This window comes from Balaenoptera borealis (assembly GCF_965194805.1).
Source record: "Balaenoptera borealis genome assembly, chromosome: 19".
Lineage (NCBI taxonomy): Eukaryota > Metazoa > Chordata > Mammalia > Artiodactyla > Balaenopteridae > Balaenoptera > Balaenoptera borealis.
Window position 1 is genome coordinate 5,555,980 of NC_138878.1, and position 24,117 is coordinate 5,580,096.

General features: G+C 42.2%; 1 protein-coding gene and 1 long non-coding RNA gene across 2 annotated transcripts in view; both read right to left on the reverse strand.

Annotated features, from left to right (window-relative positions):
* Positions 1–24,117, reverse strand: part of CDH13 (cadherin 13) — a 647,236-nt gene that overhangs the window by 431,292 nt on the left and 191,827 nt on the right. The gene's annotated exons all lie outside the window — the stretch shown is intronic.
* LOC309616399 lies at positions 4,798–23,158 on the reverse strand. Its single transcript, XR_014237462.1, has 2 exons — positions 23,107–23,158; positions 4,798–23,058 (listed from the first exon to the last, which is right to left on the reverse strand). It is a non-coding gene; the product is annotated as an uncharacterized lncRNA (long non-coding RNA).

Genomic DNA, 24,117 nt, shown 5'->3' on the forward strand with positions numbered 1-24,117 from the left:
GCCTGTTGGGTGCCTCACTTCCCAACACTGTGACACCAAGAACACTTATACTATGGGGAGTGGCAAATGCTACAGCTCGGGGCTTTGCTTTCCGCCTGCTCCGAGCCAGTTACTAACCATTTATCCCTGCACCGCTGTCTCCCCACTTTGGAAGCGCTATTCTAGGAGGCTAAGTCTTTTGCTTAGAAGATGCCTTTGGCTCAAGGGGCGCATGGTGGATGGGGAAGGACAAGAAGGAAATCATAAGACGGCTTCGGGCTGGTTCTGATTTAGGCTTGGGAATGAGAGAGACAGGGAGCCAGATAGATATGTGATCTCATAAAATCTCAAAGCTAAATCCCCGATGTTTTACATTTTTTCATCTATCGAGGTTTTGTTCCCCCATACATGTAACATAAAATTGGATGACTTCAAATTTGCTGAATTTTGAGGAAGTCTGGGGGAATATTATGAAATATTTTTTCTAAGCAAGGAAAAAAAATCTGGTGGCAGATTCCTTTCTATGCTGCACTACTGCAAAACACCTCAGCCTCCTTGGAGAAGGGAAAGTATCAGAACTTATACCAATAGAAATCATAATTTTATACAAATTGAACGGATATGGATCAACAATTTGATATAGCTGAGTAAAGATAGAGAAATTTTTTTTTAAACAAATTTAGTCTGTTTCTTGGTAGCAGCAGTTGTCAAACTTTTTGGTCTCAAGATCCCTCATGCTCTTAAAAATGAGGATCCCAAAGGCCTTTTGTTTGTGTGAGTTATAGCTTATCAACATTTACATATTAGAAATTCAAACTGTGAACCTAAGACTATGTATTCATTAATCCACTTAAAGTAATAAACCCATAACTTGTTAACGTAACACTTTTTTAATGAAAAAAATAACTATATTTTCCTAAACAAAAGAAAATGTAGTAAGAAGGATGGCACTCTGCCTGGCTTTGATGTCTGGACTGCTGGGAGACAGCTGGATTCTCTTAGCTGCTTCTGCATTCAGCCTATTGCAAAAGTACCCACCAGCTAGCCTCTGGAAAATTCTATGGTACATTTGTGAGAGATGAGAGTGACAAAGGCAAAGAGCATCTTGGTGTTACTATGAAGATAGTTTTGACCTTGTGAACCCCTAGAAAAAGTCTCAGGAATTCCCAGGGACATTTTAAGAAACGCTTCCCCTTTTTAAGCCTTTAAAAAGATTCCCAAACTGTATTGTACACATGGTCTTGTTAGAATGCAGATTCACTGGGCCCCACAGATAGAATTCCTTAATCAGTAAGTCAGCTTAGGCATCTATATTTTAAACAAACTCTCCATACTTTGAGAAAGACCCTCATCTTATGACCTTCAGGCAGGCTTTGTTCAACCTTCCACTTGACGACTAAAACATATTTGTGAATTAGATGAGCTCCCATCCACATGCAAGGTCAGAACCATGAGCAAGAAAACCCCCAATCGAATACCATGCATTCCCTCTGCAAAGTGAGAGGGAGTTCCTGTAATAAGGGTACTGCGGCATCTGTCCATCTGATGTTTACTGAGCACCTACTCTGCAACAGGTACTGTGCTACCTCTGGAAACTCAAAAGGTACCTGAGGGACAATCACAGGCTCAAGATGCTTGCAAGTCATATGAGGAAACACCCCAGGCGCTGGTGGGGAGAACACAGAGGGAAGATGAGGACATCCTCAAAGTACTCAGTGATGGACTTGGTGTAGAAAGACTGGGCATTTCCTGGGCGGCTCTAGAGCAGTAGGGCTAGAATCAGTGGGTGGAAAACAGATCTTGGCTTGACAGATATTTCAAAAAGAGCTACTCAGGAAAGGGTGGATGGGACAGAGTGGATTACCTCTCACAGGGATTCAGGAAACAGTCTGAGAGTATGGGGAAGACTGAGTAATCATTATCAGCCTGTTCAACCCTGTTGTTCTAGGATCTTGTAAACTAGTCCTGCTCTGACTACTCAGGGTTTATGGGTTTCTTTCCTTATACATGTTTTCTTCTATTGTGATTACGTAAGTGGTCATAATGAACCTGTGGTCTTCACTATAAGCCACCTCATTTTTTTTTTCCCAAGACAGGACATAAAGCATAAAATTGAAAGTGCTTCATTAATCTGTAAATTCATAAGAGCAGTTGCTATGTCTTATTCTCTCTTCCCCGTCTGCCACGGACCCCACTAACCCAGGGCTTGGTACCCAGTCCATGCACAGGACTTATTTGCTCTGACTGGAAGGTCTAATTCACATCAAGTAGGCAGTAGGCACTATGGGTAACCAAAGCTTTTAATTGCTCACCCCTGAGTTTTCACTAACGCCAGTGAGGAAAAAGGCAGCCCCTCCCTTCGAGCCCCTCCCACTTGCTTTGCTAGTTCAGCCATCCTTCCCAGTTATTTCAACATATCAAGACAATAAACACAGCTCTTCATCAGAGAAAAGTTAGGAAGACTGGATGAGGATCAATTGCTGCGTTGTCTTGAGTACTCTAAAGAGGCATTTTGTGCTCACCACCTCAATTCAATTAATCTGATCAGACAGGAAATTAGCCACCAAAATTGCCTATTAGGTGGACATGACCCAACAACATTTGGAAAGACAGCATGATGGCTGCCCTAATTTCTCAAGTGTCATCTAATCAAAAGGAAAAAGGAAAAAAATGAAAGAAGAACGTCAATATTATCTCTAGCTACAGTGGCTCAGCATCTCTCCTTCCCCAGTGGTGTAGGGCCTTGAATATTTTACCCGTTCTATGGGGCCAACTGTTCATTCAAGCATTTATTGGGGGCCTACTATGCGCCGGGTGCTGTTCAGGGAATGGGGGTGTGGCAGGAATAACCCAGACAACAATCTCTGCCCTCACGAGTTTATACACTAGTGGGTGGTGACAGACAAGTTCTCCGGATAAAAATACGGAATGCTAGGTGAGGTGGGTGAGGGTGACGGTTGGAATTTTAAGCGAGAAGGACTCACTGAGAGCACAGGATGAGCATGCCTGAATGGAACAAATGTGCACAGAGACTAGATTTTATCTGCTAAGAAGCATGTCCTCAACTCTCATCCAAAAAAGATTCTGCCTGGGAGCTTTCTTATAAACACTTTGCAGACTACACTTCAGGAGTTTCTAATTTAGAAATCCTGGGTGGAGTATGAGAATCTGCATATTTAACAAAACACTCCCTGGCCTCAGGGTGTTTGGGAACCTGAGCTTTAGGATCTGGACTCCCTTTGAATAACTTTACATAATAATTAACTTTTTTTTTTTTTCTTTAAGTGCATTCTGTGCATTCACAAATCAGTCTCTATGCTGGGAGTAGGGATTCCTCTGGGAGAAAAGACAGACTCCACTTCTGGAAGGAGTACACTGTTTAGTGGGATGTATAGAAATTAACTAAATAGCCACACAAACATAAGTTCAAACGCGGTAGGGGCTTTAAGGAGAAGCAGAGTAAGGGACTGCAGCCCGTGGCAGTGTCCTGAGTAGGGGGTCAGGAACGGCTTCCTTTAGGGTAGGAGTCAAATGATAAGTGGAAGGAAGAAAATTTTAGAAAGAGAAAAAAACATGTACCAAAGGCCTGAGATAAATGAGAGGTCTCTGATTAACAACGCCTTCCGTCAGTATGAACTTTCCAGAACATTCTCTCCACCTCCAGCCAAGAATAAAACCAGCCTCTCCCCTGAGGCCACCTTTCTGCCTGCAGCCCTGCCCAGCTACACTACTGTCAGGGAGGCTTTTAGCAGGGCTGTGGCTTGATGGGCCTTTCCTTTAGGTGGTCTGTGGTGGGCGGAGCTGGAATCTCCGCACAACTACGGCACCTACCAGGAACTGGTGGGGGACCACGGACACCTAAGGGGACCGGAGGAACACCAGCAACCAGGCAGGACTTGAGGGAGAGCGAGTAGGGAGGAGAAGCGGAGGCGGGATGGGACCGGCGCCCCTGAGGGGAGGCTGGGCGAGGGGAAGGGATCCCACGCCCGGAGGGGGATGGGGGTGGGGGCACCGCTGGGAGGGCAGACGATCAGAAGGGAGCGTGGCCAGCATTTCCCCTGCCCACCTGGGCCCCCGGGAGCTTGCTGAGATCCCAGGCCTGATCCTCTGCCCACCGAGGCCCCCTCCGGCCGCATAGGTGCCGAGGGAGTGGGAGGGAGGGAAGGCGGAGCAAATGTAAAGGCCGGACAGACGGGACCGGCACCCCTGAGGAGCGGCTGTGGGGGGAGGAGTTCCCACACCCAGCGGGGCCCACCCATGGTTAGGGGTCCAGTGGTGACCGGGGAGACTCTCAGGAGGGCGGGGGAACAGAAGGGAGCGCGGCCAGCGTTTTCCCTGCCCACTTGTGCACCAGGGAACCTGTTGGGCTCCCGGGCCTAAACCCACGCCTTCGGAGGCTCCCTCCAGCAGCACAGAGCCTAGGCCCCGCCCCTACACCCCCACCCAGGGCCCTACCTCTGCACGGGGCACTCCGAGACCCCCTCTGAGACCCCCTCCAACCGCCCACACACCCTCAGGCAGGGCCTTACCTCCAAACTCCGGAACTCCACACTCTGAGGCCCGACCTCAGGCCATGCTGCCTTTCCCCCACCGCGCAGATCCTGAGACTAGGCCCCGCCCCACACTTAAACGTCACCCCCAACTAGGCCCCGCCCCACGCTTAAACGTCACCCCAACTAGGCCCCACCCCACACTTAAACGTCACCCCAACTAGACCCCGCCCCCACCCTAAACCTCGCCCCCACCTAAGTCCCACCCCACCTAAGCTCCGCCCCACACAGCCAAGGCCTTTTCCACCCTTTTTTTTTTTTCTTCTTCTTTTAGGGTGTGGGTCTGTTTTACCTTGTTGTTGATTCATTTATATTTTTATTTTTTCTAATCTTTTCTTTTTCTAATTTTATTTTATTCTTTATACTTTGTTATTGTTCTCCTTTGGCTTGTTCCTTTTCTTTTTCTTTTTCCTTTGTGGTTCTGTTTTACCTTGTTGTAGTTGTTTCAATTATATTTTTATTTTTCCTAATATATTTTTTATATTTCTAATTTTATTTTACTTTTTATTCTTTGTTATGGTACTGCTCCTTTTTTTTCTTTTCTTTTGCAGTGCCACACGGCTTGTGGGATCTTGGTTCCCAGGCCAGGGGTCAGGCCTGAGCTCCTGTGGTGGGAGAGCTGAGTCCAAACCACTGGCTTAACAGAGAACCTCAGACCCCAGGGAATAGTAATCGGAGTGAGGCCTCCCAGAGGCCCTCATCTCAGCACCAAGACCAGGCTCTACCCGACTGCCTGCAAACTACAGTGCTAGACGCCTCTGGCCAAACAACCAGTAAGACAGCAATACATCCCCACCCATCAAAAAACACGAGACAACAAAAAAATATGTTACAGACGAAGGAGCAAGGTAAAAACCTACAAGACCATATAAATGAAGACAAAATAGGCAACTTTCCTGGAAAAGAATTTGGAGTAATGATAGTAAAGATGATCCAAAATCTCGGAAACAGAATGGAGAAAATACAAGAAATGTTTAATAAGGACCTACAAGAACTAAAGAGCAAACAAACAGTGATGAACAACACAATAACTGAAATTAAAAATACTCTAGAAGGAATCAATAGCAGAATAACTGAGGCAGAAGAATGGATAAGTGAGTTGGAAGAGAAGATGGTGGCAATAACTGCTGTGGAGCAGAATAAAGAAAAAAGAATGAAAATAATTGAGGACAATCTCAGAGACCTCTGGGACAACATTAAACGCACCAACGTTCAAATTATAGGGGTCCCAGAAGAAGAGGAGAAAGGGTCTGATAAAATATTTGAAGAGATTATAGTCAAAAACTTCCCTAACATGGGAAAGGAAATAGCCACCCAAGTCCAGGAAGCTCAGAGAGTCCCATACAGGATAAACCCCAGGAGAAACATACCAAGACACATATTAATCAAACTAACAAAAATTAATTCAAAGAAAAGATATTAAAAGCAGCAAGGGAAAAGCAACAAATAATATAGAAGGGAATCCCCATAAGGTTATCAGTTGATTTCTCAGCAGAAACTCTGCAGGCCAGAAGGGAGTGGCAGGATATATTTAAGGTGATGAAAGGGAAAAACTACAACCAAGATTACTCTACCCAGCAAGGATCTCATTCAGATTCAACGGAGAAATCAAAAGCTTTACAGACAAGCAAAAGCTATGAGAATTTAGCACCACCAAACCAGCTTTACAACAAATGCTAAAGGAACATCTCTAAGAGGGAAACACAAGAGAGAAAAAGTCCCACAAAAACAAACCCAAATCAATTAAGAAAATGGTAATAGGAACATACATATCGATAAGCACCTTGAATGTAAATGGATTAAATGCTCCAACCAAAAGACACAGGTTTGCTGAATGGATACAAAAACAAGACCCGTGGGCTTCCCTGGTGGTGCAGTGGTTAAGAATCTGCCTGCCAATGCAGGGGACATGGGTTCAAGCCCTGATCCGGAAGATCCCACATGCTGTGGAGCAACAAAGCCTGTGCGCCACAACTACTGAGCCTGTGCTCTAGAGCCTGCGAGCCACAACTACTGAAGCCCGTGTGCCTAGAGCCCGTGCTCCACAAAAGAGAAGCCACCGCAATGAGAAGCCTGCACACCGCAACGAAGAGTAGCCCCCGCTCACCACAACTAGAGAAAGCCCGCATGCAGCAACAAAGACCCAATGCAGCCAAAAGTAAATAAATTTATTAAAAAAAAAAAAAAAGACTCATATATATGCTGTCTACAAGAAACCTACCTCACACCTAGGGACATATACAGACTGAAAGTGAGGGGATGGAAAAAGATATTCCATGCAAATGGAAATCACAAAAAAGCTGGCGTAGCAATACTCACATCAGATAAAATAGACTGTAAAATAAAGACTGTTACAAGAGATAAGGAAGGACACTACATGATGATCAAGGGGTCAATCCAAGAAGGAAACATAACAATTATAAATATATATGCACCCAACATAGGAGCACCTCAATATATAAGGCAAATGCTAACAGCCATAAAAGGCGAAATTGACTGTAACACAATAATAGTGGGGGACTTTAACACCCCACTTACATGAATAGACAGATCATCCAGACAGAAAATAAACACAAGCTTTAAATGACACAACAGACCAGACAGACTTAATTGATATTTATAGGACATTCCACCCAAAAACAGAAGAATACACTTTCTTCTCAAGTGCACATGGAACATTCTCCAGAATAGATCACATCTTGGGTCACAAATCAAGCCTTGGAAAATTTAAGAAAATCGAAATCATATCAAGCATCTTTTCCAACCACAACGCTATGAGATTAGAAATCAATTACAGGAAAAAAACTGTTAAAAACACAAACAAATAGAGGCTAAACAGTGCACTGCTAAATAACCAAGAGCTCACTGAAGAACTCAAAGGAGAAATTAAAAAAACCTGGAAACAAATGACAACAAAAAGACGATGATCCAAAACCTATGGGATGCAGCAAAAGCAGTTCTAAGAGGGAAGTGTACAGCAATTCAAGCTCACCTCAAGAAACAAGAAAAATCTCAAATAAACAGTCTAACTTTACACCTAAAGGAACTAGAAAAAGAAGAACAAAGAAAACCCAAATTTAGTAGAAGGAAAAAAATCATAAAGATTAGAGCAGAAATAAATGAAATAGAAATAAGGAAAACAATAGCAAAGATCAATAAAACTAAAAGTTGGTTCTTTGAGAATATAAACGAAATCGATAAACCTCTAGCCAGACTCATCAAGAAAAAAGGGAGAGGATTCAAATCAATAAAGTTAGAAACGAAAAGGAGAGATTATAACTGACACTGCAGAAATACAAAGGATCATAAGACACTACTACAAGTAACTATATGCCAATAAAATGGACAACCTGGAAGAAATGGACAAATTCTTGGAAAGGTACAACTTTCCAAGACTGAGCCAGGAAGATTAGAAAATATAAACAGACCAATCACAGGTAATGAAATTGAAACTATAATTAAACATCTTCCAACAAACAAAAGTCCAGGACCAGATGGCTTCACAGGTGAATCGAATTCTATTAAACATTTAGAGAAGAGTTAAAACCTATCCTTCTCAAACTCTTCCAAAAAATTGCAGAGGGAGGAACACTCCCAAGCTCGCTCCATGAGGCCACCATCACCCTGATACCAAAACCAGAGAAAGATATCACAAAAAAAGAAAATTACAGATCAATATCACTGATGAACATAGAGGCAAAAATCCTCAACAAAATACTAGCAAACAGAATCCAACAACACATTAAAAAGATCATACACCATGATCAAGTGGGATTTATCCCAGGGATACAAGGTTTCTTCAGTATATGCAAAACAAACAATGTGATACACCATATTAACAAATTAAAGAATAAAAACCATATGATCATCTTCATAGATGCAGAAAAAGCTTTTGACAAAATTCAACATCCATTTATGATAAAAACTCTCCAGAAAGTGGGTATAGAGGAAACCTACCTCAACATAATAAAGGCCATATATGACAAACCCACAGCAAACATCATTCTCAATGGTGACAAACTGAAAGCATTTCCTCTAAGATCAGGAATAAGACAAGGATGTCCACTCTCGCCACTATTATTCAACATAGTATTGGAAGTCCTAGCCATGGCAATCAGAGAAGAAAAAGAAATAAAAGGCATACAAATTGGAAAAGAAGAAGTAAAGCTGTCACTGTTTGCAGATGACATGATACTATACATAGAAAATCCTAAAGATGCCACCAGAAAACTACTAAAACTAATCAATGAATTTGGTAAGGTTGCAGGATACAAAATTAATGCACAGAAGTCACTTGCATTCCTATACACTAACAACGAAAGATCAGAAAGAGAAATTAAGGAAACAATCCCATTTACCATCGTGACAAAAAGAATGAAATACCTAGGAATAAACCTACCTAAGGAGGCAAAAGACGTGTACTCAGAAAACTATAAAACACTGATGAAAGAAATCAAAGATGCCACAAACAGATGGAGAGATATACCATGCTCCTGGATTGGAAGAATCAATACTGTGAAAATGACAATACAACCCAAAGCAATCTACCAGTTCAATGCAATCCCTATCAAATTACCAATGGCATTTTTCACAGAATTAGAACAAAAAACTATACAATTTGTATGGAAACACAAAAGACCCCCGAATAGCCAAAGCAATCTTGAGAAAGAAAAATGGAGCTGGAGGAATCAGGCTCCCTGACTTCAGACTATACTACAAAGCTACAGTAATCCAGACAGTATGGTACTGGCACAAAAACAGAAATATAGATCAATGATACAGTATAGAAAGCCCAGAGATAAACCCACACACCTATGGTCACCTAATCTATGACAAAGGAGGTAAGAATATACAATGGAGACAAGACAGCCTCTTCAATAAATGGTGCTGGGAAAACTGGACAACTATGTGTAAAAGAATGAAATTAGAACACTCCCTAACACCATACACAAAAATGAACTCAAAATGGATTCGAGACCTAAATGTAAGACTGGACACTATAAAACTCTTAGAGGAAAACATAGGAAGAACACTCTTTGACATAAATCGCAGCAAGATCTTTTATGACCCACCTCCTAGAGTAATGAAAATAAAAACAAAAATAAGTGAATAGGACCTAAGTAAACTTAAAAGCTTTTGCACAGCAAAGGAAACCATAAACAAGACAAAAAAGACAATCCACAGAATGGGAGAAAATATTTGCAAATGAAGCAACAAAGGATTAATCTCCAAAATGTACAAACAGCTCACACAGCTCAATATTAAAAAAACAAACAACCCAATCAAAAAATCGGCAGAAGACCTAAATAGACATTTCAGCAAGGAAGACAAATGGCCAAGAGGCACATGAAAAGATGCTCAACAGCACTAATTATTAGAGAAATGCAAATCAAAGCTACAACGAGGTATCACCTCACACCCATCAGAATGGCCATCATCAGAAAATCTACAAACAACAAATGCTGGAGAGGGTGTGGAGAAAAGGGAACCCTCTTGCACTGTTGGTGGGAATGTAAATTGAAACAGCCACTGTGGAGAACAGTATGGAAGTTCCTTAAAAAGATAAAAATAGAACTAACATATGACCCAGCAATCCCACTACTGGGCATATACCCTGAGAAAACCATAATTCAAAAAGACACATGTACCCCAATGTTTATTGCAGCACTATTTACAATAGCCAGGACATGGAAGCAACCTAAATGACTGTCAACAGATGAATGGATAAAGAAGATATGGGACATATATACAATGGAATATTACTCAGCCAGAAAAAGAAATGAAATTGGGTCATTTGTAGAGATGTGGATGGACATAGAGCCTGTCAGACAGAGTGAGGTGAGTCAGAGAAAAACAAATATCATATATTAACGCATATATCTGGAATCTAGAAGAATGGTACAGATGAACCTATTTGCAGGGCAGGAATGGAAAGGCAGATGTAGAGAATGCACGTGTGGACGCAGGGGGAGAAGGGGAGGGTGGGATGAACTGGGAGGTTTGACATAAATACACTATCTTGTGTAAAATATGTAGCTCGTGGGAACCTCCTGTATAGCACAGGGAGCTCAGCTCGGTGCTCTGTGATGGCCTAGTTGGGTGGGATGGGGGTGGGGAGGGAGGTCTAAGAGGGAGGGGATGTGTGTATGCGTATGGCTGATTCACTTTTCTGTGCAGCAGAAACTAACACAACATTGTGAAACAATTATACTCCAATTAAAAAAAAAAATGAAGGTCTGTGGTATTGGCTACACAGATTGGGTGGTCTGGGGGTAGGCTGGAGGTACACGTGTAGACTGGCCTTCAGAGACGGTTGTAATGGGCTAAGATAGTGAAAAGAGGGCCTAACCCCAGGTGAGGGATGCAGAGGAAGAGTAGAAAGTGTGAGCAATGTGGTCAGAGATGATATTCGTACCTCTACGTATGGCAGCCTGACACAGGTCAATGCTTAAGACCTTTGACATCTACACATGGGATTAAGCTCAACTGTTTGACCAAGGGCAGTTTTTTTCACCCCTCTACGACTCTATGTCCTCATCTGTTGAATGTGGAGATAACTAAACCTGTCTCAGTGGATAGTTGTGAAAATGAAAACTGGGATGACAGCTCCATAGCACTGAAGTACTCCTCCCAGGGAAACCACAAGACATCAACAAACAGCAGATGAACTTGAAACCATAGCGTTAAGACAGTCTTCACTTTTACATAGCCCTCTGTGGCTGCTTTCAGATAGGCCACCCTGTAGACTTCTTTAAGAATTGATATTGTTTTAGAGACATTTTGCTCGATTAAAGAAGCCATACACACCATAACCAGGGTGAAGAATGCTCAATAAATATCATCTTTGTGGTTTGCTGAAAAAACAAGCACTGGAGATATGAGACCAAAGCCTGTTCTTTGAGCACCAGTCCAGAGCATCGGGCAGAGCAATGGTACCGGAGATTCGGTTATCTGAGCGCAGTGTGCGTATGGTCCTATATTAACAACTGCATACGGAAACGGAAAAGCTGTTTCCCAGCAATCTCATCACTTGGCTCTGGCAGTGAAATCCTCTTCTAAAATCCACACATGGTTGACTGGTCCACACAGAAACCCCTAGGCATCCAATGGATCGCATTTCCCATATCGTCTCTTCCACAGCTTATCCTTCTTTTTTCAGTTTTTGAGAAAAGCTCTTTAAGTGTGTCCAGCCCAATCCCCAGGTATTGGGGGTAGTTTCTCCGGCTTAGTAAAGCTTTAGGGGCCACACAGGCCTATTAACCCAGATGATTATGATTTGCTGGCTGTTCCTGTGCAGCCTGGTGGACCCCATAAGGAGAAGAGAGATTTGATGAGCTCTGGACTGCACCTTTCGGAAATCTATAAAGTCTATAAGGACATCATAAAACAGAATATTTTTCAGCTTTAAAAATTCAACTTTTAACAACATGGAAAAATACTCATGTGGTATGAAGTTCTAAGCGCAGAATGCAATACTATATGTGAGGCAGGAACCAAATATTCTCTTTGCCTGAAATGCTGTCCTTCCAGCTCATGCTTTCACATCACTTAGGGCTGCACACCCTTTACCTCTGCAGAGGTACAAGCATTCCATGTCAATCTCTATCCCTTGGCCTCTCAGTTCTTACCACTGCCCAACATTAGGTCATACATTTGTGTAATTTTTAAATTTATCATCTGTCTCCTTCACTAGTATACAGTTTCTGTATGACTGAGGACTTTCTCTTATTTGCCCTGCATCCCAGTGATTAGGACTGTGCCTGACACAGATAGGTGCTTCATAAATTTTTGTTGAATGAATAAACAAGAAGGACTCAAATAGTGGTTAAATGAATTAACTATCTTAAAGATACAAATGAACTTATTTACAAAACAGAAATAGACCTACAGATATGAAGAACAACCTTATGGTTACCAAAGGGGAAATGTAGCATGGAGGGATAAATCAGAAGCTTGGGATGAACACACACACACTACTACATATAACATAGATAACCAACAAGTACCTACTGCATAGCACAGGGAACTCTACTAAATATTCTGTGATAACCTATATGAGAAAAGAATCTAAAAAAGAATGAATATATGTATATGTATAACTGAATCACTTTGCTGTACACCTGAAACTAACACAACATCATAAATCAACTATATTCCTATAAAATTAGAATTAAAAAAAGAATTAACTACCTAAAAATCGTTATGGAAATTAAGAGAGATAATGAATGGGAAAGCACTTTGTAAAGTCTGAGGCACACCCAAATGTTTATTTATTACCATTATGATATGTTGGCTGCATCAGATCAAAAATAATTTGCAGTGACAAGGTCTTCATATGGATCATCTAGGTTGGAAGAGATTAATCCAGCTGAAGAGGCTTGAATGTAAATTATTACTTCCCAGTTGCAGTGGCACAGATGACTGGACAGTAGCATTTTTACTGGAATTGATTTGTAATCAATATTCACATAGGATTTATTACAGAATTTTCCTCTAATTATCCTAAGTGAACAATTCTGGTCAAAGGCTTTGAAGGGAAAAATAAAAGAAGGGGTTCTATAAATAAAGCTGGCTTGCAAGTGCTACATTCCACTCAAGTACCATGAATTATTTCCTTATTTTTATTGAGAAACCAGCAATATTATGATTTCCAGAATTTTACGGTCTTGGGTATGCATTATGCCCTTCTTTTCTTAACTATTACTTCCAGGTACTGCCTTTTTTAATAGAAGCCCATTATTCTGGATCGGGGCTCGTAGAGCAGCCATAATTTTGGTCACTTTTGCCTCACGGGGGGCGGAGGGCAGAGTTGCTGTCTAAATCCAATTCAAGAACATTGCTAGTGGTCTTAAGCCAGAATAAGGAGCAGCCTACTTTTGGAGCTACCTTGAACACTCACCTATAAGATTTACTAAAATATCATTTATAATATCCCCTTGTTCATGAAATGAACATTTTCGCTCATAGACTTCTTGGGGAGAATATGGTATGTGATTGAGATGTACCATGTTCTCTTTGAAAAACTATTGGGGATGGAACCTAAGCTCTCGGAGGAACGTGTATCAGCGGTAATAATCAATAAATTGCCTTCCAAGAAGAAGTAACCATAGGATTTTATTTGCTAAGTGGGGCAGAATGTTCCCCCCCCTGAGGGCAAGGACCTGGTGCTGTTCCTGACAGTATTCCCAGCACCCAGAGCAGAGCCTGGTCACTGCAGGCACAGGGCAGATCACTGTGGAAGGAATGTTTGAAATTCAAGGCTGCAGTTGAATTGCTCAAGACAAGGGGGAAATGGAGAGGACACCACCAGAGGGTCCCCTTTCTTCTCACATACAGGGCTCACCCTCTCCTTCTTAATAAATATCCAACATCACTAAAGAATATCAGTTTGAAATAACACCAAATTATTAGACTGTCCAAGGTACACATAGCTCTATTCAACCCCATTTGCTCAACCTGATTTTATCACTTCCTGCAATGATCAATTCCTCTAACCATCAACTCCTGTTTGGATCTGATAGGCCTAGAGCCTGACCCGACACCCCCCCAACCGCTGCCGCCAAAGTAAACAATGAACCATTTGATAATACAAGTCTCCTGGTTCAAGGCATGTTTTCAAATATGTGGGCTTTGGTTCACTGCCATGTCTGCTTTAGTTTCCTGCTTAGCAAAGAGGCGTGACTACCTCTTCCATCTCATCTCAGAGCCCTCTGGAGGTTCTCTGTGTTGCACGTTGGCCTGATTTTCAGACAGAAACAAGAACAGAGAAAGGATGGGTCCGTGACTTGACGCTGATCCGTGGCAGAATCCTAAAACCGGTCATTAAACGTTCGGCCCAGAAGGAAGCTAGTATATGTTTGTGGATTGCAATGAAACACTTTCTCTCGGTGGTATGCAAGATTATTTTAGATGGTGTAAGGATGAAATTTTGAGATGTATTGCTTATGTGTGATAAGCCAACAATAAGTATTACACAAAATCTATGTCTATACAGATATTAGAGAATTAGGATCAGGTAAAGCTGGCAGCCAAAGGGAGCAAAAATCATGAATTTGGGAAGTGAATGACTGACACTGGGGAAACACAGCATCAGTGCTTACAGCAAGCCCGCCTCACAAGCAGCATCAAATGCTTTGTGTTAGGGCCTCCAGTTGCCCGAGTTGGCTTGGGGTGAATGAACCCTGCACACTTCTGCCCAGGGCCCACCCTGAGTCCCTGAGAAGTACAGGTTGCCTTGTCTTGTCACGTTGCCAATTTCAGGAATTCTATTTTGCTTATTTAAAAATATTGCTGGAGCTGGATCTGAGGCTGCCTCTGAATAAAGAGGTTTTGTTTGCAGAAAATTTATAAGCACAGTGACTCACAAGGCAGTGGAAATGTGGAGGAAGGAACAGGCAAAGAGAAAGTGCAATCATATTACTGTTCTTAGAAAAGAAAGGAAGGACGCGAAGGGAAGAGGAGGGAAGGGAGGAGAAGAGAAACACAGAATCTGTAAAAATGTCTTTGGTATGAGGAAAAGCAGCAAATCTATAAATGTAAATGATGTATAAATAATTCTTATCATGAGAAAACACGCCTGGGAGGATAGAAGATGATAGATAGGAACATGTCTTGAAAAATATGAAGCATCCCCTAAACTTGGAGGAGAATGATTAAGTGCTAAATCCACACAGATGAACGCCTTCACACATACAGACAGGACCTGCCTTCACACATGGATTCACACCTACACATTTGTGTTGTGCAGAAGCCCAAGGATTTACACACTCACATCTTTTCCATGGATACTGACATCCATAATTCATGCTCTCTACTTCATGATGTAACTATTTTAAATTTCACAATGGGGGTAGCTTAATAAGGGAAGCTTCCCATTATACAAGTAGTGATTGTAATTCTCAGACGCCCAAAACAAACCGTATTTCCTTGTGGGTATATTACTGCAATGAAACATGGCCACATCCCAAACTGTAAACCCTGAGCTTGTCGACTTTCCCATATAGAGCTGTTTCCTAAATACACATTTTATTCCATCCAAACACAGCATGACAGGGCCATCTTAGCACTGAGAGTCATTAAATACTCGTGTTATACAGTTGTAATTACAAGCTGCCCCTTTTTTGGTATTATTTCAATAGATTATTGCCCTGCTGTGTAATAGTGTATAAAGAAACAGCAGTATCTCTTGCTGGTATATTGTGGAAATTAAAATTCTCAATACTACTTCAGTAATTAATTTCCAAAGAGAAACCAGTTTAGTTTAATAAAGAGATTAATGAAAATGTTGCAGAAGATATATTTTTCAGGAGGTATGGTACATTATTTTCTTGCATTCGAAATAATAGAACCATTTCAAAGGACTTAGTAAATCTAGCCTCAATCAATTCTGTCTAACTTACCATAGAAATGCTTTTTAGGGGCTTTAAAGAAGTAGGGCAGACAAACCAGATCAGACCATCCCCAAGGTACAGAGGGACTGAATGCTTCTCCAGGGGCCACAGTCTCTGGATGGCGAGCTGTTGTGTGTCTAGGGCTATTTGGTGAAGAGCAAGTTTAGAAGGAAGTTAGTCAGAGGTCAAAGACAAGGTCATGGGAAACTGTACACAGGGTATCAGGTAGAGACGAGCAGTGGATGAAGCATAGGACCTAACCCATTACTACCACCCCCTCCCCACCACTGAGGTCAACATAACCTTTTTTCTTTTACAAAGTGCTTTTTACATACTGTATATTATTACATTTATTCTTCACAACGTCCCTAGGAGGTGTGTATCATCATCATCAAACTCATTCAATACATGAGGAAATTTACAGTATGGAGAAATCAGGCGATTTTCCCAACATCACAGCTAGTAAATTAGAAAGCTGGATTCAAATTCAAAACTTATTCCAGATCCCGTGTTCTTAAAACATACCACATTCACTTTGTCAAATGCCCATTCAGGATTTTCTGGGGTGGTCCCATACTACACCAACTATGGAATGAGACCTGGGAGTAAGGATATACCATGACTCAGGTGGGCTGGGAGGGTTCAGTGGACTCAGAAAGTGGTTCTTTGGGACAAGAATAAAAGAATCAATGAGCGAGATGATGTTGGTAGAAACAAAGGGATTTTGCTCTCTTCCATCCCTGCAATGGAGTCATAAAAGGTGTAGAGATACAGAGGCACGGTGTGTTGTGAAGAAAAACCAGTTATTCAAACTATACATGGAGTAGTAGATTAACTAAAGGCAGCAACCTTAACTGATAACAACATGAAGTTCCAGGGATCTTTCTGTTGCCAACAGGATTAGATGTTTTATAGTTGGGACCAGGTGAATTTGGTAGCACTACGCAGCCAGAACCACCAAGGGCTCACATTTCCGTATTTTCTCTGCAGGCTTTCTGGACCGAGGTGACCCCAGAATTCTTAGTGGGCTGGGGATCCCTCCTCTGCGTTCCCACAGCACTCTGTACCCTGCTGTAACACTTTCAATACTATTCTAGTAACTGTTTAGGAATTTCATTCTCTCGCCAGACTGCATCTTTATATCTTCCACCCCCAGGTCCAAAAAGATGAACCTGGCACAGTTTAGATAATCAATATTTGAGACATAAAGGACAGAGTGTCTATCTATTATGCTTACAGAAATAATATGTTACCTAATATTTTAATGAAATTTCATAATACAAATCTGTGATGATAGGATTTGTCCTGCACTTTAGATGTTCTCAGGAGTCCTGGGAAGGGGAATTGTGACATGGAGGCAGGCCATTCTGTGAGTTTTCTGCGCCGATGTAAATTATGTTAAGCTACAATACAACAGTTGCATTTCTAAGAAGCCTCAGGTTTTCAAAAATTGCTTTTCTAATAGAAAAGGAGATGCTAGAGAGTTCTGGACTCACTAAGTTATTGTTTTTCCATTGAAAACATTGACCATAAAGGCATCTTTACAGATAAAATGTATTTGATTACTGAAAGCTAAAGCCGAGGAGGTTGGCTGGTCAGACTGGAATACAACAAACCAAAGATCTTCTTTGATGACCCTCCAAACTTTCTGCTTTGGCCTTGTTCTTGCAGTTCAGCTGTGGCCAAGTTCATGCCACACAGAGCCCAAGAACCAATGGGACAGGCAAGCAGAGCAGCTCCAGGCCTCTCTGTTGTGTTCTCAGCGCTCATTTCCTGTGAACCTGTGCCCACCTTCCACTGTTTACCCAGTCGTGGATCATGGAATAGAAATCATATTCCTTAGTTAGTCAATCACATTCTGTTCTTTTCAAATTTTGATAACTTTGTAGTGCGGGAGGAATGCCTACACCTAGGAAAATTATTGAGACCAGGATGCTACACACACACGTAGTGAAATTTGTATTTCATTTCATGTCATTAATGCTTTCCAAAAATGTGATATATCTATAGATCTATACATCTATCTATATCTATAGAGCTATAGATATATAGTATCTATATATCTAGATATATAGTTACCATATCTAAAACTATAGGCATATATAGAGAGAGAGTTTATATATCATATACGTATAGATATAGTTTATATATAATTAAACCCAGTCTGGAATGTTTCTGTAATTCATATCACACAAGTGAATGCACAAATCAGAAAAAAGTATCTAACAGATTGTGTGTCCTGACTATTAGTCTGGAAAAAATGTGGTAACTGTAGGAACAGCTGTGGCGCCTGCCGTGGCATTCTTGAGCCAACTGGCAGCAGCATTTCTATGAACAGAACCAAGATGTGCCAGACGTGCCAGCTGCACACAGCTCAGGCATAGATAGCTACCATCCAGTTGGTGTCTTGTTTGTGCTCCCACGGAACTTCTGAAATTCCTTTCTACATATTGCGAAGGTTACTTATAACATGGATATGGATACATGCATATGTGTGTGTGTGTGTGCATATGTACGTATACATATATATCACTGTATTTTTAAATTATTATTATGTCATTTACTATTATCAGGGGTTTGCTCTGGTCCTATCACTCTGTGAATATCCATGCGTGAGTGTGCATGTATGCACATGTGTTTATGTATGTGTGTATGCCTATCTATCTCTACCTACCTAACTTTTAATCTGTACAGTTGCTCTGGAAAGGATATTATCATCACCTTTTTTTGATGAGGCAATCGAGGCTCTGAGAGGTGAAGTAACTTGCTCAAGGTTACACAGCTGGAATTAACTGAGGTGGGATTAACGATCAGAGCTGCTGCCTTTCAAAGCCTGGGCAATTAGCCATCCCTTTATCAGGCCTCCTTCTCATGAACAGGGATCGTGTCTTATTTATGATTGCATTTTCGATGCCTAACACCATGCCTAGACTAGAAAGTAAACTGATAGTCTGTTGAATGTTTGGGCAAACACATTCGCGAAGGAAGGAAGTTGAGGTGATGTAAACATAGCAGGCACTTTTCACTGTTTATTTGAAATCCTTCCTTTTTGGCAGAATAATAGTTTATATCTGGGGTCCACCATTTCCCACACAGCCATGTGGCCACGGAGGGTATCCCCATCCAAACAAAGAGATAAATCATGATAATCTACCATTCTTGGTCACCCCACTTCCCTTGCCAGCAATTGGTTTAGGATAGACATTTCACCTGGTCTGGCCAATGAGGCATGAGGGTACACATGCTAGGTAAAGGAGCTTCCAGGAAAGGGGAGAAAAAAGAGATGCAAAGGAAAATACACTCTCTTCTTTCACCTAAAGCTGATATGCCTGCCTGCGACATTTGTGGCTGTGCAGCTGTCCTGCACACGTGGAAAGAGTCAGCCTGAGGATAATGCAGTAGGCTAAGAGAGACAAAGCAGAAAGATGGAAAAGAACCCGATCCTTGATGCTGGAGAGATGCTGAATTAACCATCCCTTTAGCTTTCCTACATGTCCAGGCTTCATTTGTGAAACGAGAAATATTCCTCATGGTTTACAACATTTGGATTGGGGTTTTCCGTTAATGATTTCCAACGGCTTTCTAACTGTGTCAACCAACAACGCAGGTCCTTGCTGCACTTTTGGGTTTCACTAGCTCTGTTCCCCCCACCCCCCAAATCCCTTCTGCTGAAGAGGAAAGCAAGGCTGGAGATCGTGGCAAATGAAGATGTTGAAGCAGACACAGAGATCTGGAGCAACAGCTGTCGCAACAGCTGCAATCAGAGCGTGACTAGAGAAGGCTCAGCTGAGAACTGGAGGTCCCTGTGGGTCACAACGGAAGGTTACAAGGAGACACCTCCACCTGTGACCAGGAACGGCGAGTGAAGGCTAAGAAGCACTTACCCGTGGGCAAAGAGAAGACTCAAGAAGAGGTGAAAGACCACGAGTGAGGTGAAAGGCAGCCACAGTTGGTGATGTCTGTGGTGCAGGGACCTTGAACACGCCTATGGGATTTACCGGCTTAATGCTAGCTATATAATTTTCCCCACTTACGCTTCTTGGTCTTGAGTCAAGAGACTTGGTAAGGGGCCAAGTCTGCCTTTCCATTTTTTTAGGTGTTTCCAGGAGCGCTGAGAGGGGAGACCATGCCAGCAGAAGCCAACCTCTGGAAAGGGACTACCTGGGGACACACAGATGAACACACTGACATGCCTGTTATAATCAAATTAGCTGCCATTAATGAATTGTAATAATATCTGATGATATGGCTAAGCCACATGCTGAGGATCATATTTTACGGGGCTATTCTCCACATCAACCATCTAGGAAAGAGTCAAGATCCTTCATTTGAAGGACGGTCAAAGAATCTGCCCTCAAATACCTGGGATCTGTCACGTGGAATGGCTGGGAGATCTTTGTGTACCTCTAAAGGGAAGAATCAGGAGAAAATGGATATTTTTGAGAAGACAAATCTGAGCTCAGTACAAGGCAGTTACTTATAGCCTGATCTTCTGAAAATGAAAGGTTACTGTTACATTCTCATCTACCACTGGAAATGCTCCAAGTGTTTGAGAAGAAACTGAACGACCACCTCAGGCAAGAGGATGTTGTGTGCAAAAAGTTGAAGTAGTTGATTTCTGCAATTATTTCCCATCTGAGACCTTATGGAAACACCCATATCACTGAATCCACAGGAATGAATGCCAAGTCTCTTTAGGAGCTATGAGTCCTGTTTTTTCTCATATAATCACACTCAGCCCGTCCATCTTTTCCTTCCTTCCTTATTTATATCTATTTCTATAGTGTATTCATTTATTTAACAAGATGTTATTTAATACCAGACAATATGCCAAGATCCAAGAATATCAAGTTTAAAAGAACACATCCCCATTTCCTATGACTCACTTAGTCATTCTTAGGACAAACAACATAGTATCAATTTAGCTGGTTGGTTTGAAATATAATTATATCAGGTCTAATGAATTTAGACTAATTGGCAAAAATCTCATCATTTGGTAGTCCAAGTAGGCAACACGAAAAACGATGGGAGAAGGCTTTTAAAACAGAAAATCCCGATCATCAAAAACCACACCAAATATTATAGAAACGCCTGCAAAAGAAAACCTGTTGATATTTTTGTTTCAAGTTATCCCAGTCTGTTTATTATATCCATTTCATGAATTTTTTAGGAAACCCTTTCACTTGAAAGTTATGAAGTTTTTGGAATTTTTTTTCATTTTTCTCTAAAATTATTTTCCTGCTTTAGATTTCTTTTTTAATTTGGTTATTCCCAAAGTGAAGATGGGGCAATCCAGTGAGAACATTCCCCTGGGTCCTCAAGAAAATCCAGGTCTTTTAATATGCAAAACATGTTCACATTTCCCAAGGGCTCAGAGCATAATTAGAAAAAACACTTGGGGGCTTCCCTGGTGGCGCAGTGGTTGAGAATCTGCCTGCCAATGCAGGGGACACGGGTTCGAGCCCTGGTCTGGGAAAATCCCACATGCCGCAGAGCAACTGGGCCCGTGAGCCACAACTACTGAGCCTGCGCGTCTGGAGCCTGTGCTCCGCAACGAGAGAGGCCGCGACAGTGAGAGGCCCGCGCACCGCGATGAAGAGTGGTCCTCGCTCGCCGCAACTAGAGAAAGCTCTCGCACAGAAACGAAGACCCAACACAGCCAAAAATAAGTAAATAAACAAATGTGGGGTTTAAAAAAAAAAAAGAAAAAAGAAAAAAGAATATTATTAAAAAGAAAAAGAAAAAACACTTGGCTCTTCACCTGGACTCTACAGTATTTGAAAGGACGTGGAATTTCCTTTTTTCAAACAAAACGCCTGCCCCAAGTCTACTTTTATTGACAAGCATTTCAGGGGAGACAGCGTGGGGAAAAGTTTCCTCCAGCTCTGTCTCCCTGCATATCTGATTATGGCACAGCCGTGCAGACTTAATGTCCTCTTCCCCGTGGATAAATCCGAGAGATGGAGCCCATTACCCACCATGTGGTCTGGGGAAATTACACTAAGAGAAGGTCACATGAGGCTAAACCCCATGCCCAGGTCTCCAGGGGTGCCTGCTGTTACCCTGTTATATTCAATTTATACAACTGAATATTAAAAGAGAGAAGCCGGTTGTGTCTTCCACCTGGATGTTTCAGGAAACTCCATGGCTATTAATCACTCGGTAGCTTCTCACTGTGCCAGCATGAAGACAGCTGTACCAGGTAACCCCAGACACGAAGACTTCCCACGTGTTACTGTTAAATTAAAACCTGGTAGGTTGGAATGACTCCAGGACGGGACGGGACACATCTGATTAGTGACTGTCACCTAACTTTCTGCGCTGCACAAAATGAAGAAAAGAGAAAGATACTACTGTCTTCATCTTTCAGGTTTATCACAGGTTCCTCAGCTCAGCATACTGACATTTTGGACGGGATAACTTCCTTGTTCTGGTGGCTGTCCTGTGCATTGTAGAACCGTTAGCAGCCTCTCTGGTCCCCACCCACTAGACGCCGGAACTCCCAACCCAGCCGTGACAACCAAAACTGTGTCCAGTCAGTGCCAACCATCCCCTGGAAGGCACAATCATTCCTAGTAGAGAACTCTCACATTAAGCCCATGGTTAAGTTAATAATATCTGTAATGTGCTTGGCCCAGAGTTAGAACTCAGCAAAGAGCACTTCTTTCCCTCTCATTGCCATTTAGATGGTCAGTGACCCAGCGTTCCATTGTTGTGTCTGCCTGCCCATCACACACGCCCCTTTGGATGGTGACTAAAGCAGGTGATTGCCCTGTTGTTGGGTCTGTCAGTCAAGATGCCCTGTCCTCCCCTAAGGGGTGGACCTGTGACCCAAGGTAGGCCACTTGGACCCACCCTGGAATTTGGGTGTCTCTGCAAGGACCCAAGGTGCCCTTGGCATTGGTTAATTCACCTGAAGGGAATGCCACCAGTTCCTGCCACCAAAGCCCAGAGCTCCTTGGTTTCATGGCCTCTCTAAAGATCTGCTTCATCAGTTTAACTGTCAATTCTGGGAGCTTTTCAGATATGTTCTTTTTTCATTTTCAACTTCATTCAAGTGGTTTTAAAAAAAATTTCAATGAAGGTAAATAAAGGACATAATCATTCTCTAGAAGTGAGTGGCGAGACAACACGGCGACCTTGACATAATCATTCTCTAGAAGTGAGTGGCGAGACGACACGGCGACCTTGAAGGAGAAAGGGATGTTAGCGGACGGGGCTGCGGTGGCTGTTTGGAAAGACAAGGTTTCCTCTTTTGTGTTTTCTCTCCCGTCACGATTCAAAGTGTGGTCTGGGGCCCAGCAGCATCGGCACCTGGGAGCTGGTTGGAGATGCGTCTCAGGTCTACCCAGACCCCCTAAGGTCCCAGGTGATTCTAATGCACACCCATTTGTGGGGTACTCCCCGAGAGAGGCTGAGATAAACAGCAATCACAGTGCCCACAGGCTCCCTTTGGTGGGATTCTGGGCCAGGCAGAACCCACCATGCTGGGGAGGAGACAGAGAAGGAATGGATACTAATAAAAAATTTATTCTTTCCAAAACCCCAGACACTCATCCCTGTCCCTCCACTTACATACTTTCAGAGAAATATGCTCTTACCTAACAACTTGGATCAGTGTTTTTAAAACTGGGTGTCACAATTCATTTTCAGATTATGAAATCAATTTATAGGTCAGAGCCAATGCTTCAGATAACAGAAAAGAGTAGAATAGAAACTGGAAAGCAAGCACTACCTAGGGCAGAGAGTCAGTATTGTGTGTGTGTGTGTGTGTGTGTGTGTGTGTGTGTGTGTGTTGTGTGTGTGTGTGTGTGTGTGTGTATTGAGGTATTGAGGGTACTGGATTGTGATGTAAAACCTACTTCTTTTTACAAAAAATGTTTACAAGTCACCATCTTTGACCTTCACCAAGAGTTGTCCCAAGAAAGAGCCGTATAAGAATTGTTTCATCTCTCCATCTTTTAATTGTTAAAATTACTCAACACTTATGTCCATTGGGTTCCATGATGACCCACCACAGATTCTCCTCAGAATTCAGGCCCCTAAAGAAGTTTGCTTCTTTCTTTGGAACAGGTGCTCTGGTTCACAGCACAGGAACCTGGAGCTCAGTTTTAAGTCAACCGGTGAATTTCTTAGGATTCCAGACTGAGACCTTTTCTATTTGGCTTTGCCTTGTCTTACATAAATGATTCTCAAGT